Here is a 12078-nt window from a genome sequence, read left to right on the forward strand (position 1 = left end):
CTGGAACATTCCATGGTCCAAATATCCTTGAAAGGGTGTAAAAGTTTTGAAAAATGCCAATATATAAAATAAAGGCAAAATTATAGTTTACCCATTCATTGAGTGAAAACTGTTGGATTCTGTATTGGAGGCAATGTGTACCTGAAAATCTTGGAGAAAATAAAACAGGTTTGGCATTAAAAATTATGATAACATTGCCATTAACTTCCAATATCAGAGGATTTGTACAAACCTGACTCAACTTATGCACAATTTTCATTTGGCTGGTACTAGTTTTAGCAAACTGATTTTGTACTCACACCTACATTGTACTGACCTTTCCACATGAACATTCTGTTTCAGTATTAATAATAGTTACATTTTTTTTTCAGAGTGGGAGAAACACATTTTAATTGTAGTCATTCAGTTTTATGAAAAAAAAACACACTTAGGAAAACATCTTTGTTCTTAGAAGAACCCTAATCAAATCATAATAGTGGGTAGAAATGTTTGCTACAGGGCAAACAATCACATACTGAGGCAAGGAGTCAAAACATGTTGCATAAACATTGGCATTCAAAATACAGGAAACAATCTGTATTACAAAGACATTTTATCATGCACAACTTTGGTAAGATGTCAATTCTCGAATATTAATCACATTGACCAAAGCATTGGTGCATATACAGTACATTCTATTGTTTCTGAACTTTGCACTGAAGTTCTTTGTGTATGTGTGTGAATGTTTCAGTATATATATATATATATTGCTCCATTTTATCATGGACAACTTATAGTAACATGACAATATTTTCATGCTTCAATATTAATCATATTGACCTATTTCCCTTGGCAAGTAATGAGCAGGTTGACTCTGTTGCAAATGATGCATTTTACAGGCAACAAGCAGAACCTGAAGAGCTTCCAGAAGAAAATCTTGATCTTGATGTGAGCGTCTTTGGGGAGGAAACAGATGCTCCTGCTGACGGACCAGGCTCCTCCTTCAGCTATCGTTTCCTAGCGAGATTCAGGCGTTTGCTATCTATAAATCTCTTGTAGCACGTTTCATGGAATCCTATATAATACAATGGAGAAATGAATAGCAATGATCAGCCGTTGGATTTTGTTAGGGGAAAAAAAGGCTAAACGCTAGGGGGAGGGGTTGAACATTACACTCAATATATTATTAAATGTACGGTGGACTATTGACTGCCAATATTTGAATCTTGTAATTACCAATAGGCCCTAGTACTATGCCAGGTATCAGATTAACCATAGCAAATAAATCATTAACAACTCATGATCATTGTCATCAACTACTTCAACTTGTACTTGCAGTGCAATTACTGATTTTAAATCACATCTTCAGCTTTCAGCACCTGATCACAATATCAATTATCATAATTATGAATACAACTGCCTTATCATCATTAATACTAGTAATCCTTGGCCTTTCACTATCACCACCACCCACTGCTTTATAATTTGGCACAACATAATGATAATCATTTGTTTTAGGGAGTTAATTGTTGAAATTATGTTATTGTCATTGTTGGTTTTTTAGACCTATTTATATTAAATATTAATAAGTTAATTTAATGAGATGCTAAATGTGTGTTTTGAGGGGGGATTCGCCAATTTCGGGGTGAGAGAGACAGGATGGATCTTTAATATTAATACTCCATGGCCATGATTATGAAAATATAAATTTACATGCAGTTTAGACCTTTTTCAATTCAATCCAGTCCTGTGTGTCAAGATTTTTACAAAACAATATCACTGATCAGCTACATCAACCTAACCTGGCCCTGGGCTGTACATAGAACAACATGTAAAATTACATCTTATCTTAGGCTACATTATAACGGCGCTATGCCATGCCAAGGTGAATTCAAGATATCTAAAATGTAACAGACACGCTAACGGCTAAGCTACTGCATTAGAGCCCATTATAACATACACCTGCAACGTTCATAACATAGACATGGTCATTAACATTACGCATATGAGAGAGACTGCACTGCAGTGTCGACTGCTACGACTGTACGCACGTAAACTAACCTGTAGGTTGCAGTCAGTCCCTGAACAGCTGAATCACTTCGTTCTGGTCTGCGATTTCACGGTCTCCCCCACTCAATTTGATCCACTCTTTGGCACACGAAATAGGTTTCGTCTATCTTAGGTTTGTAATAGCCGTGAATTTTCAAACTTCATCGATGTTACATGCATAATAACGCATCTTAAAAGTTTCGGCAGAGCAGACGACGTAGACGCGTCGACAGGCTCACAGGGGGCGGCCATTTTGACTCGTAAACAATAATTCTCGATTCGGATTGGATAACATACATCACATGTAGGCCATGGGGTGAGCTGGTTTTTTCGCTTCACGGCTTGTTTCGTTCCGACAACTGCGGCACTAAAATTTCTCCGCAGCTACGTGTAAACAAATAATCAAAAAGGCTACAGGAAAAAGTTCGACACAAACCCTCCTGTAGTATTTTGGTAATTTAGGGGGAAACAGTGAACTTTTTTGTCACTGAGGAGCTGAATATGTACACTTTGCCGTGTACGATATTCATTCGCGAACGATCATGTGATGTATGTTATCCAATCCGAATCGAGAATTATTGTTTACGAGTCAAAATGGCCGCCCCCTGTGAGCCTGTCGACGCGTCTACGTCGTCTGCTCAGCCGAAACTTTTAAGATGCGTTATTATGCATGTAACATCGATGAAGTTTGAAAATTTCACGGCTATGACAAACCTAAGATAGACGAAACCTATTTTGTGTGCTAAAGAGTGGATCAAATTGAGTGGGGGAGACCGTGAAATCGCAGGCAAGAACGAAGTGATTCAGCTGCTCAGGGGGACTGACTGCAACCTACGTAGTAGGATAATTTGCAGGTTAGTTTACGTGCGTACAGTCGTAGCAGTCGACACTGCAGTGCAGTCTCACTCATACATTTATATGCGTATTCTAAATCCTAATGACCATGATGACTACAAGTACAACGTTAGCTATGTTATGAACGTTGCTTGTGTATGTTATAATGGGCGCTAATGCAGTAGCTTAGCCGTTAGCGTGTCTGTTACATTTTAGATAAATCATCTTGAATTTCACCTTGGCATGGCATAGCGCCGTTATAAGGTAGCCTTGATGTAATTTTTCATGTTGTTCTATGTACAGCCCAGGTTAGGTTGATGTAGCTGATCGGTGATATTGTTTTGTAAAAGTCTTGACACACAGGACTGGATTGAAAAAGGTCTAAACTGCATGTAAATTTATATTTTCATAATCATGGCCATGGAGTATTAATATTAAAAATCCATCTTGTTTCTCTCACCCCGAAATTGGCGAATCCCCCCCCCCCCTCAAAACACACATTTAGCATCTCATTAAATTAACTTATTAATATTTGATATGAATAGATCTAAAAAACCAACAATGACAATAACATAATTTCAACAATTAAACTCCCTAAAACATATGATTACCATTATGTTGTGCCAAACTATAAAGCAGTGGGTGGTGGTGATAGTGAAATTAGTATTAATGATGATAAGGCAGTTGTATTCATAATTATGATAATTGATATTGCATGTGATCAGGTGCTGAAAGCTGTAGATTTAATTTAAAATCAGTAATTGCACTGCAAGTACAAATTGAAGTAGTTGATGATGACAATGATCATGAGGTGTTAATGATTTACCTGGCATAGTACTAGGGCCTATTGGTAATTACAAGATTCAAATATTGGCAGTCAATAGTCTACCGTACATTTAATGATATATTGAGTGTAATGTTCAACCCCTCCCTCTAGCGTTTAGCCTTTTTTTCCCCCTAACAAAATCCAACGGCTAATCATTGCTGTTCATTTCTCCATTGTATTAAATAGGATTCCATGAAACGTGCTACAAGAGGTTTATAGATAGCAAACGCCTGAATCTCGCTAGGAAACGAAAGCTGAAGGAGGAGCCTGGTCCGTCAGCAGGAGCATCTGTTTCCTCCCCTAAGACGCTCACATCAAGATCAAGATTTTCTTCTGGAAGCTCTTCAGGTTCTGCTGTGTTGCCTGTGAAATGCATCATTTGCAACAGACTCAACCTGCTCATTACTTGCCAAGGGAAATAGGTTAATATGATTGATATTGAAGCATGAAAACATTGTCATGTTACTATAAGTTGTCCTTGATAAAATGGAGCAATATATATACACCACTGAAACATTCACACATATACAAAGAACTTCAATGCAAAGTTCAGAAACAACAGAATGTACTGTATATGCACCAATGCTTTGGTCAATGTGATTGATATTCAAGAATTGACATCTTACCAAAGTTGTGCATGATAAAATGTCTTTGTAATACAGATTGCTTCCTGTATTTTGAATACCAATGTTTATGCAACATGTTTTGACTCCTTGCCTCAGTATGTGATTGTTCGCCCTTTAGCAAACATTTCTGCCCACTATTATGATTTGATTAGGGTTGAATTATTCTAAGAACAAAGATGTTTTCCTAAGTGTGTTTTTTTTTTCATAAAACTGAATGACTACGATTAAAATTTGTTTCTCCCACTCTGGGAAGAAAAATATGTTACTATTATTAATACTGAAAAGAGAATGTTCATGTAGAAAGGTCAGTACAATGTAGGTGTGAGTACAAAATCAGTTTGCTAAAACTAATACACACCAGCCAAATGAAAATTGTGCATAAGTTGAGTCAGGTTTACACAGATCCTCTGATATTGGAAGTTAATTGCAGTGTTATCATAATTTTTAATGCCAAACCTGTTTTATTCTCTCCAAGATTTTCAGGTACACATTGCCTCCAATACAGAATCCAACAGTTTTCACTCATGAATGGGTAAACTATAATTTTGCCTTTATTTTATGTATTGGCATTTTTCAAAACTTTTACACCCTTTCAAGGATATTTGGACCATGGAATGTTCCAGGAAATTTATTAAAACTAGAAAATTTGACTGATTATCATTTTGAGCTATCTTACCTGAAAGGAGGTAGTGTCCCACCATGTTGTAACCTAATGATAGCAATGGAAACTTCAGGAAATTTTATGAAGATTAAATTTTCTAGTGCTAAAGTAATGTATAATATTTCATGAACAACGTGATTGCTATGTGATCTAAGTTTATTAAAGCTTCTTAAGAAGAAGAAGAAGAAAAGAAAAACATGTTTACTGATAAGCAATATGATCTGTTTAATAGTAATGTCTCATGTGTGTAAATGAGTTTGTATGTGTGCGTGTGAGTGTATATAATATGTCAGCGTTTGTATGCACCTGTGTATGTGTAATGCACTGATCAATACATGTATTATATCATTGTGTGTGTTCATGTTTATGATAATCTTTTTTATGATGCTGATGTGATAAATGGCCAAGGCATGTAGAATATTTTAATACACTTGGGTATATTGAATCTTCATAACTATGTGTGTGCGTATGTGTGTGTGCATGTGAGGGTGTGTGTGTGTGTGTGTGTGTGTACAATAAGATTCTCCCACATGCACGCGGACACACACACAAACAAACGCACCGAATTTTTTTCTTTTTTTTTTGCCTTGAATGATTAGTCATTTGATTAATAACATGTCTTTGAACAGAATATAAGGCATTTGCCTTGACCTTTGACGGTCAGTCAGTGCTCTCTCTCATATGGTCTTGAACCACTTTGCTCTTGTCCTCCTTTGCATAGCCAGCATCAGGAAAAGCTGAAACATGAGATATAATGCAACTATTAAACCAAAACTTCACTTTTTTTTTCTAGGTATATGGCTAAAAGCAGTGCTTTACAAATGTGTATATGTATTTCAGCTTAGAAACACTATGGGAACTATACTGCGGCTAGCAGCCCCATACGCATAACTGCAGCCAGCAGCCCCATACGCATAGCGTCATGGGGCTGTGAACTGTAGCATACAGGATCATGACGGATGTTTTATCGCGGACAAATATCAACTTAAAATCGGGAAAAAATCTTCAATTTGAAGACTTATTAATAAATTTGAAGTATTGATAACAGAGTTCGTGCAAGGTTTGCTTCTGCAAAGAGTTCCTTTCTGTTCAAATTGATGACTAAATGTGACTCGGTCGAGAGGAAACTGGGAGAGCTACACTGAATTGTCGGCCAGCGCATGCACACACAGACATCTAATATCTAGTCAATGGATTCGAAATTTGTGCGCAGTGATGTGTGCGCCTGCGCTGACCGTCAATTCAGCGTAGCTCTCCCAGATTCCTCTCGACCTAGTCATATTAAGTCATCAAATCGAACAGAAAATGACTATTTGTAGAACCAAACCTTGCACGAACCCTGTTGTCAATACTTCAACCTTACTTTTAAGTCTTCAAATTGAAGAATTTTTGTTCGATTAAAGGTTGACATTTGTCCGCGGTACTACCCTGTCATGATCCTAAATGCTACAATCCGCAGCCCCATTACAATATGTGTATTGGGCTGCTGGTCGCAGTTTATAAAATATGGATTTTCGCAAAAACTACAGGATATTTCGAGGAGAACTTTTTACAGTGAATTTAGGATGTACAAAACATCACATTTCCGCATTCAGAAAGTAGTGCCAGTGTTGCTGGAACGAAACCCATTTTCTAAGCCTCTTTTTCAGCTTCACCCCATGGCCTAATGGTCGTGTGTGAATGAATATCGTACACGGCAAAGTGTACATATTCAGCTCCTCAGTGACAAAAAGGTTCACTGTTTCCCCCTAAATTACCAAAATACTACAGGAGGGTTTGTGTCGAACTATTTCCTGTAGCCTCTTTGGTTATTTGTTTACACGTAGCTGTGGAGAAATTTTAGTGCCGCAGTTGTCGGAACGAAACAAGCGAAAAAACCGGCTCACCCCATGGCCTAATTTATGTTTTATTCTCATTTTTCTTCCGACAAAACATAACATAAAGTAAATCAGGAATTCTGTCATGAGCATTCATGTATATACATTACAAAGTACGAAAAAAAAAACACCCTATAGTCAACTAACTAATAAAGACAAATTATGTTTACATACAGGAAAATACAAAGTTACGTTTAGAGGGGAAAAAGAGAACTGAGAGGTCCACTAAAAAACAAACAAACAATGCTTGCAGGCATTGGACCACTCATGAATTCCTTTAAAAAATACTCACACTCACTCATATTCACACATTTCAAACACACGGAAGAATGTTGTTATCCGACGAAGCCTTTTGTCAATGGGTGGCCAGGATTCTTAAACGTATGTCCACATTTTTTATTTCATTTCCTCTTGTAATCTCTTCCTCACCCCTCTCTGTCTGTATATAAGTTCACATAATATTATTGAACTTTGAAGAAGTAGAGAGTTTACTATTTAAATGACAATTTTGACATAATTCGTTGTGTGTGAGACAAGACTTCAATGGCCTATATAACTAATGCTAAGATAGAGAGGGTTTATAGATTTTCACAACATACAACTCTAATTTAAACCTTTTCAGAGAGATAACGGGTGGAGATGACCAAAAAAAAAAAGTTTTATATTTTTACATCATTAGGGAAAACTTCATTTCATTTTAAATGAATAAAGAAGCAAAATATTCCCCATATAGTTCAAAATGAATCTTCTGATTGCTCAGAGAGATGGTAGCTTCAGAGTTATAAAAAAAAACGAACATGAAAGGCACAAAATAGATGTACCTGTGGAATTCTTTTGTGCAACCAAAGAGATACACAACATTGCGCAACCATAGAAAAATGACGACTGTTTGAATGGAGACAGCCAACTGGAACTCTGATCCTCCTTTGAATTCTTGCTCTGCAGGCCCTGCAAGGCAGGGCTGTATTGGCACAATAAGAACAGCCAGATGGTTTTCATGCTGTCAGGTGGGGGTGGGGGGGGGGGGTGGGAGAGAGGGAAGGGAAGGGTAAGGGATCAGTAGGCGGAAAAACGAAAAGGGTATAAGCAGGGAGGTGAGACTCCCTCTCACCTCCCTGGTATAAGCAAGGAGGTACTAGGCGAGCACCTCCTTGGTATAAGTCCGCAGCTGCTGCCTACACCTGACATGCCGACCGACCACTGCGCCTTGTACGAAGTGTTACAAAAGAAAGGGAAAAATCCCCCAATTTTGTTTCATTTCGCGCCGAAGTTCTTCAGTGGAACTCTCCTCAATAAATGGCATTATAAACATGCCAAATTTCGAATTCCCTTCCTGTCTATCACTCACCTACACGACATTGTTTTATTTAGCGCCGAAATTCTCCCGCGAAAAGCCATTTCTTGTCCCTTCCATCACTTACCTAAACGATGTCTATACACGTGTATTAGCCAACATTTTCACTTTGTTTTATTTCGCGCCGAAATTCTCCCGCGAAACCCAATTCAATAACTGGCATCCTAAATGCCGAGTTCAAATTCCTGTCCCTTTCATCCGATGTCTGTATACGTCAAACGTGTTTTAGTCAAATTGTTCCTTTTTTTTTCGCGCCGAAATTCTCCCGCGAAACGCCATTCATATTTGATGGCATGTGTCATTTGTTTTCTCTTCTTTGTGAGTGTTCAACTACTTCAAACGTCATTATACTTTAATCAATAATATTATTCATTGTATCTTGTAACCACCGAGAGATGGTATTGTTATTTCACGAATTATGTTACTGATATTCTGCCCCATCACTTTACGTTATTTCTAATCTGTTAAAGTTGGCTCCCTGGTTTCCATCCCTTCCCTTACAAAAAGCTTATACTAGTTTAAATGTTACGAAATAATTCAGTGTCGAGTTTCGTTTTAGTTTTAGACCTTGTCACCATGTCAATTACCTCAGAATTCAGAGTTTGTGTTCGCCGGCTTCAGTCTACTCTACATTACATGAACGTTTTGCCTCATCTCAGTCAACATTCTTTGAAATTGGTCAATCAACATCTTACTATTTTTTTCTCCTTGTGCCCTAACGCCCAAATGGAATGTTTTAATCGACGACAAAACAATCATTACAGTTCTGACAGTGTTCATTTGCTTTGATTTTTTCCTACTGCTCATAACTCCAACTGTAATTTTCTGTTCCCTGTCTCACCTCCCCCCCCCCCCCCCTCCTTCCCACCAATCGGTCGATGGTGGGATACCAAATACGCCAACAAGTGCAACATGTTTGCATGAAATGTATTTCTTTATTCAATTCCTTTGTAGCTCAGCACCTATTTGCGCACTTCTTATTTCGTTCAATGCACCCAATCAAACATAACACCCAAACATAGAAGTCATGCTATACTAGGCACTCCCGTTTTATCAACAACGAACTCATGCAGACCCTAACTCTCCTGAACAGTGGCGCAACTACGGGTGGGGGGGGGGGGGGGCATGGCAACTGTAAAAATATAAGCAGGATGTGCGCAGTGTACTCACAACATCAGAACGGCAAAAAGAGTCGCTGCAACGTTGCGCAATGTGATGTAGAATGTACACCTTCGTTATATCAAAGCTAGATCATTGATTTTGCAATATTAAATGCTTTACATACTAGTCGATATTAAAATGCCTTGCATTGTCCATAAGACTTGACCTGGGCTATTTACTCACTTTTCCATGTATATTAAAAGCACACACACACAAGCACACACAATTAGGGGATGCTCTAAAGTGCAGCTTTTGGACGTTGTTCCTCCGCTTGGTCACTTCGACGCCCCCTCGCTGGTCATACCTCCCCCAATCATGAACATAGACCGACACCCTTGACTACCAGTGGCGGATCCAAGGGGGGGGGGGGGGGTGGCGCACTGGGTGCCCCCCCCCCTCTTAATTTCCAAAGCGAAAAAAATATTGCTACAAACGGCAGTTTTGGATTGTAAAATGTCAAAAATTTTAAAGCTCGCTCGCATATAATCGCTATGCCATTCTCCTGATGTTGCTGCCAGTAATTGCCAGCAGCTTTGCCCTGTGCCCCCCCCCCATTAATTTCCAAAGCGAAAAAATATAGGTACAAACAGCAGTTTTGGGACTTTAAAATGTCACAATTTTCAAGCTCGCTCTCATGTAATCGTTATGCCATTCTCCTGATGTTGTTGCCAGTAATTGCCAGCAGCTGCGCCCGGTGCGCCCCCCTTAATTTCCAAAGTAAAGAAATATAAGTACAACGGCAATTTCGGGCTGCAAAATGTCAAATTTTTTACAGTAATTTGTCGTTTCACACCGTCATTCCATAATCCATGTAAATGAAAATTCCACGAGGTGCCCCCCCCCCCCCCCCCCAATGTCCTGACCCACGGTACGCCACTGCTCCTGAATTATAAAACCCTTGGACAACGAGTATGATAATGAAATTGGACGATGATTACTGATCCGCTAATATTATTTCAACTGGGATCGCGCCATTATGATCAAGTTGATCAACAACTGAGGATATAACATCTACACTGCAAAAACAGTGGTGTTAGATTTAACACCACAGGTGTTGAATCTAACACCGGCCCAACTTCAATAAAGGACCACACCATCTGGTGTTGAAGTAACACCGTCTCTGGTGTTAAAATATCCAACACCCATGGGTGTTAAAGGGTGTAAAAATATACCAACACCAGCCTCGGTGTTTTTTCAACACTTGAAAGAGTGTTAAGAAGTTGACACCATAATGGTGTTCATTTGACATCCCAACACCAGTTATGGTGTAAGTTCAACACCCGTGGTGTTAAAATATACCAACACCAGCTTTGGTGTTGCTTGGATTATTGATAAGTTGACACCACTTTGGTGTTCTTTTGACACCCTTTAACACCAATGACGGTGTAACTTCAACACTATTTGTTGTTAGAATCTATACCCCAACACCTGTCATGGTGTTATTCTAACACTTCAAAGTGTTATAAGTTTGCATCATTTGGTGTTTATTTGACACCATAGAAGTGTTGATTCAACGCTTCAGAGTGAGAAATAAATTCCAAGTGATGCCAACTTGTTAACAATTTGAAGTGTCGATATCTCGACATCATTTCACACTCTCCACATTCAATCGCACAAAATAACACAATGTAAGTAGGTGAAAGACAGTCACGTGCTACTAGGTTGATCAAAATATTTAATAAATTCTGTCTGTCACAACAAAACACAATAATTCTATTACACGTAATGAAAGCCTCATCTCTACAATATAAGTATCAAAATGGAATACCTTTGACCCTTTCAGTTGGTTCTTTGATTATCTATGCAAATGAGATACATTATGGCTATTGTAGGCTAAAATATCAAATTTAAATACTCACTGAATACCTTTGGCCTTCTTGGCACTTTCAAGTTGAATTTTCAAATGAAATTGATACTAGTATATCTTCTTGGCTCTATCATTCAAATGTTCAAATTGAATTACCTACTCAGCTGTATAATTCAAATATTCAACATAGATCATCCAGTCTGGTTGTAAAATGTTAACATAAAAAAATTATACTCTTTCTTTTGATCAATGCTATTGCAAGTGACGATACAAGCATGTGAAATTCGGATCATTTAAATATTCAAATGACACACATAAGGCCTTCTTGGGCCAATATTTTCAACTCGAACTGGATGTAATTGATACTCCCACCTAAAACTTAGAGAGTTAGCTCAATTCACGATATTCTTGTATGCCTTTTGTTGAAAAAAAGTAACAAAAGTTGTTACCATAGCAAGATTACTCAACAGTGAGATCAGTGTGCGACTCATTCTAAGATTACACTGGTTACATGAGCGAAACCTCAAGTCAAATGCTAGAAAACTGAGGGAGCTCACTCAATTCACAGTATTTTTTGTTTGATTTTCATTTTAAAAGATGGTTGCCATTACATTAGCACTCTGTGCAATATTTCAGGCCAGATGCTCAGAAACTGAGGGAGATTGCATAATCAACTGTTGTGTAAGATTTTAATTTGAAAATGTCATTGCCATGATAACTTTCTTTGACCGATACAAAAGATGACATTTGCACATTAGCGCACTACAGTGGTCACGTGCCAAATTTCAAGTCAAATGCCTAAAACATGAGGGAGTTATGAGTCAATCACAATATCTTCGATTGCTTTGTATTAAAAAAAATAAGTTAGCATGGCAACGCATTGTTTAACATTGACGAGAAAAGT

Source organism: Diadema antillarum, unplaced genomic scaffold (genome assembly GCF_040938485.1).
Source record: "Diadema antillarum isolate AM-2024a unplaced genomic scaffold, OU_Dant_1.0 scf00000224, whole genome shotgun sequence".
Classification (NCBI taxonomy): domain Eukaryota; kingdom Metazoa; phylum Echinodermata; class Echinoidea; order Diadematoida; family Diadematidae; genus Diadema; species Diadema antillarum.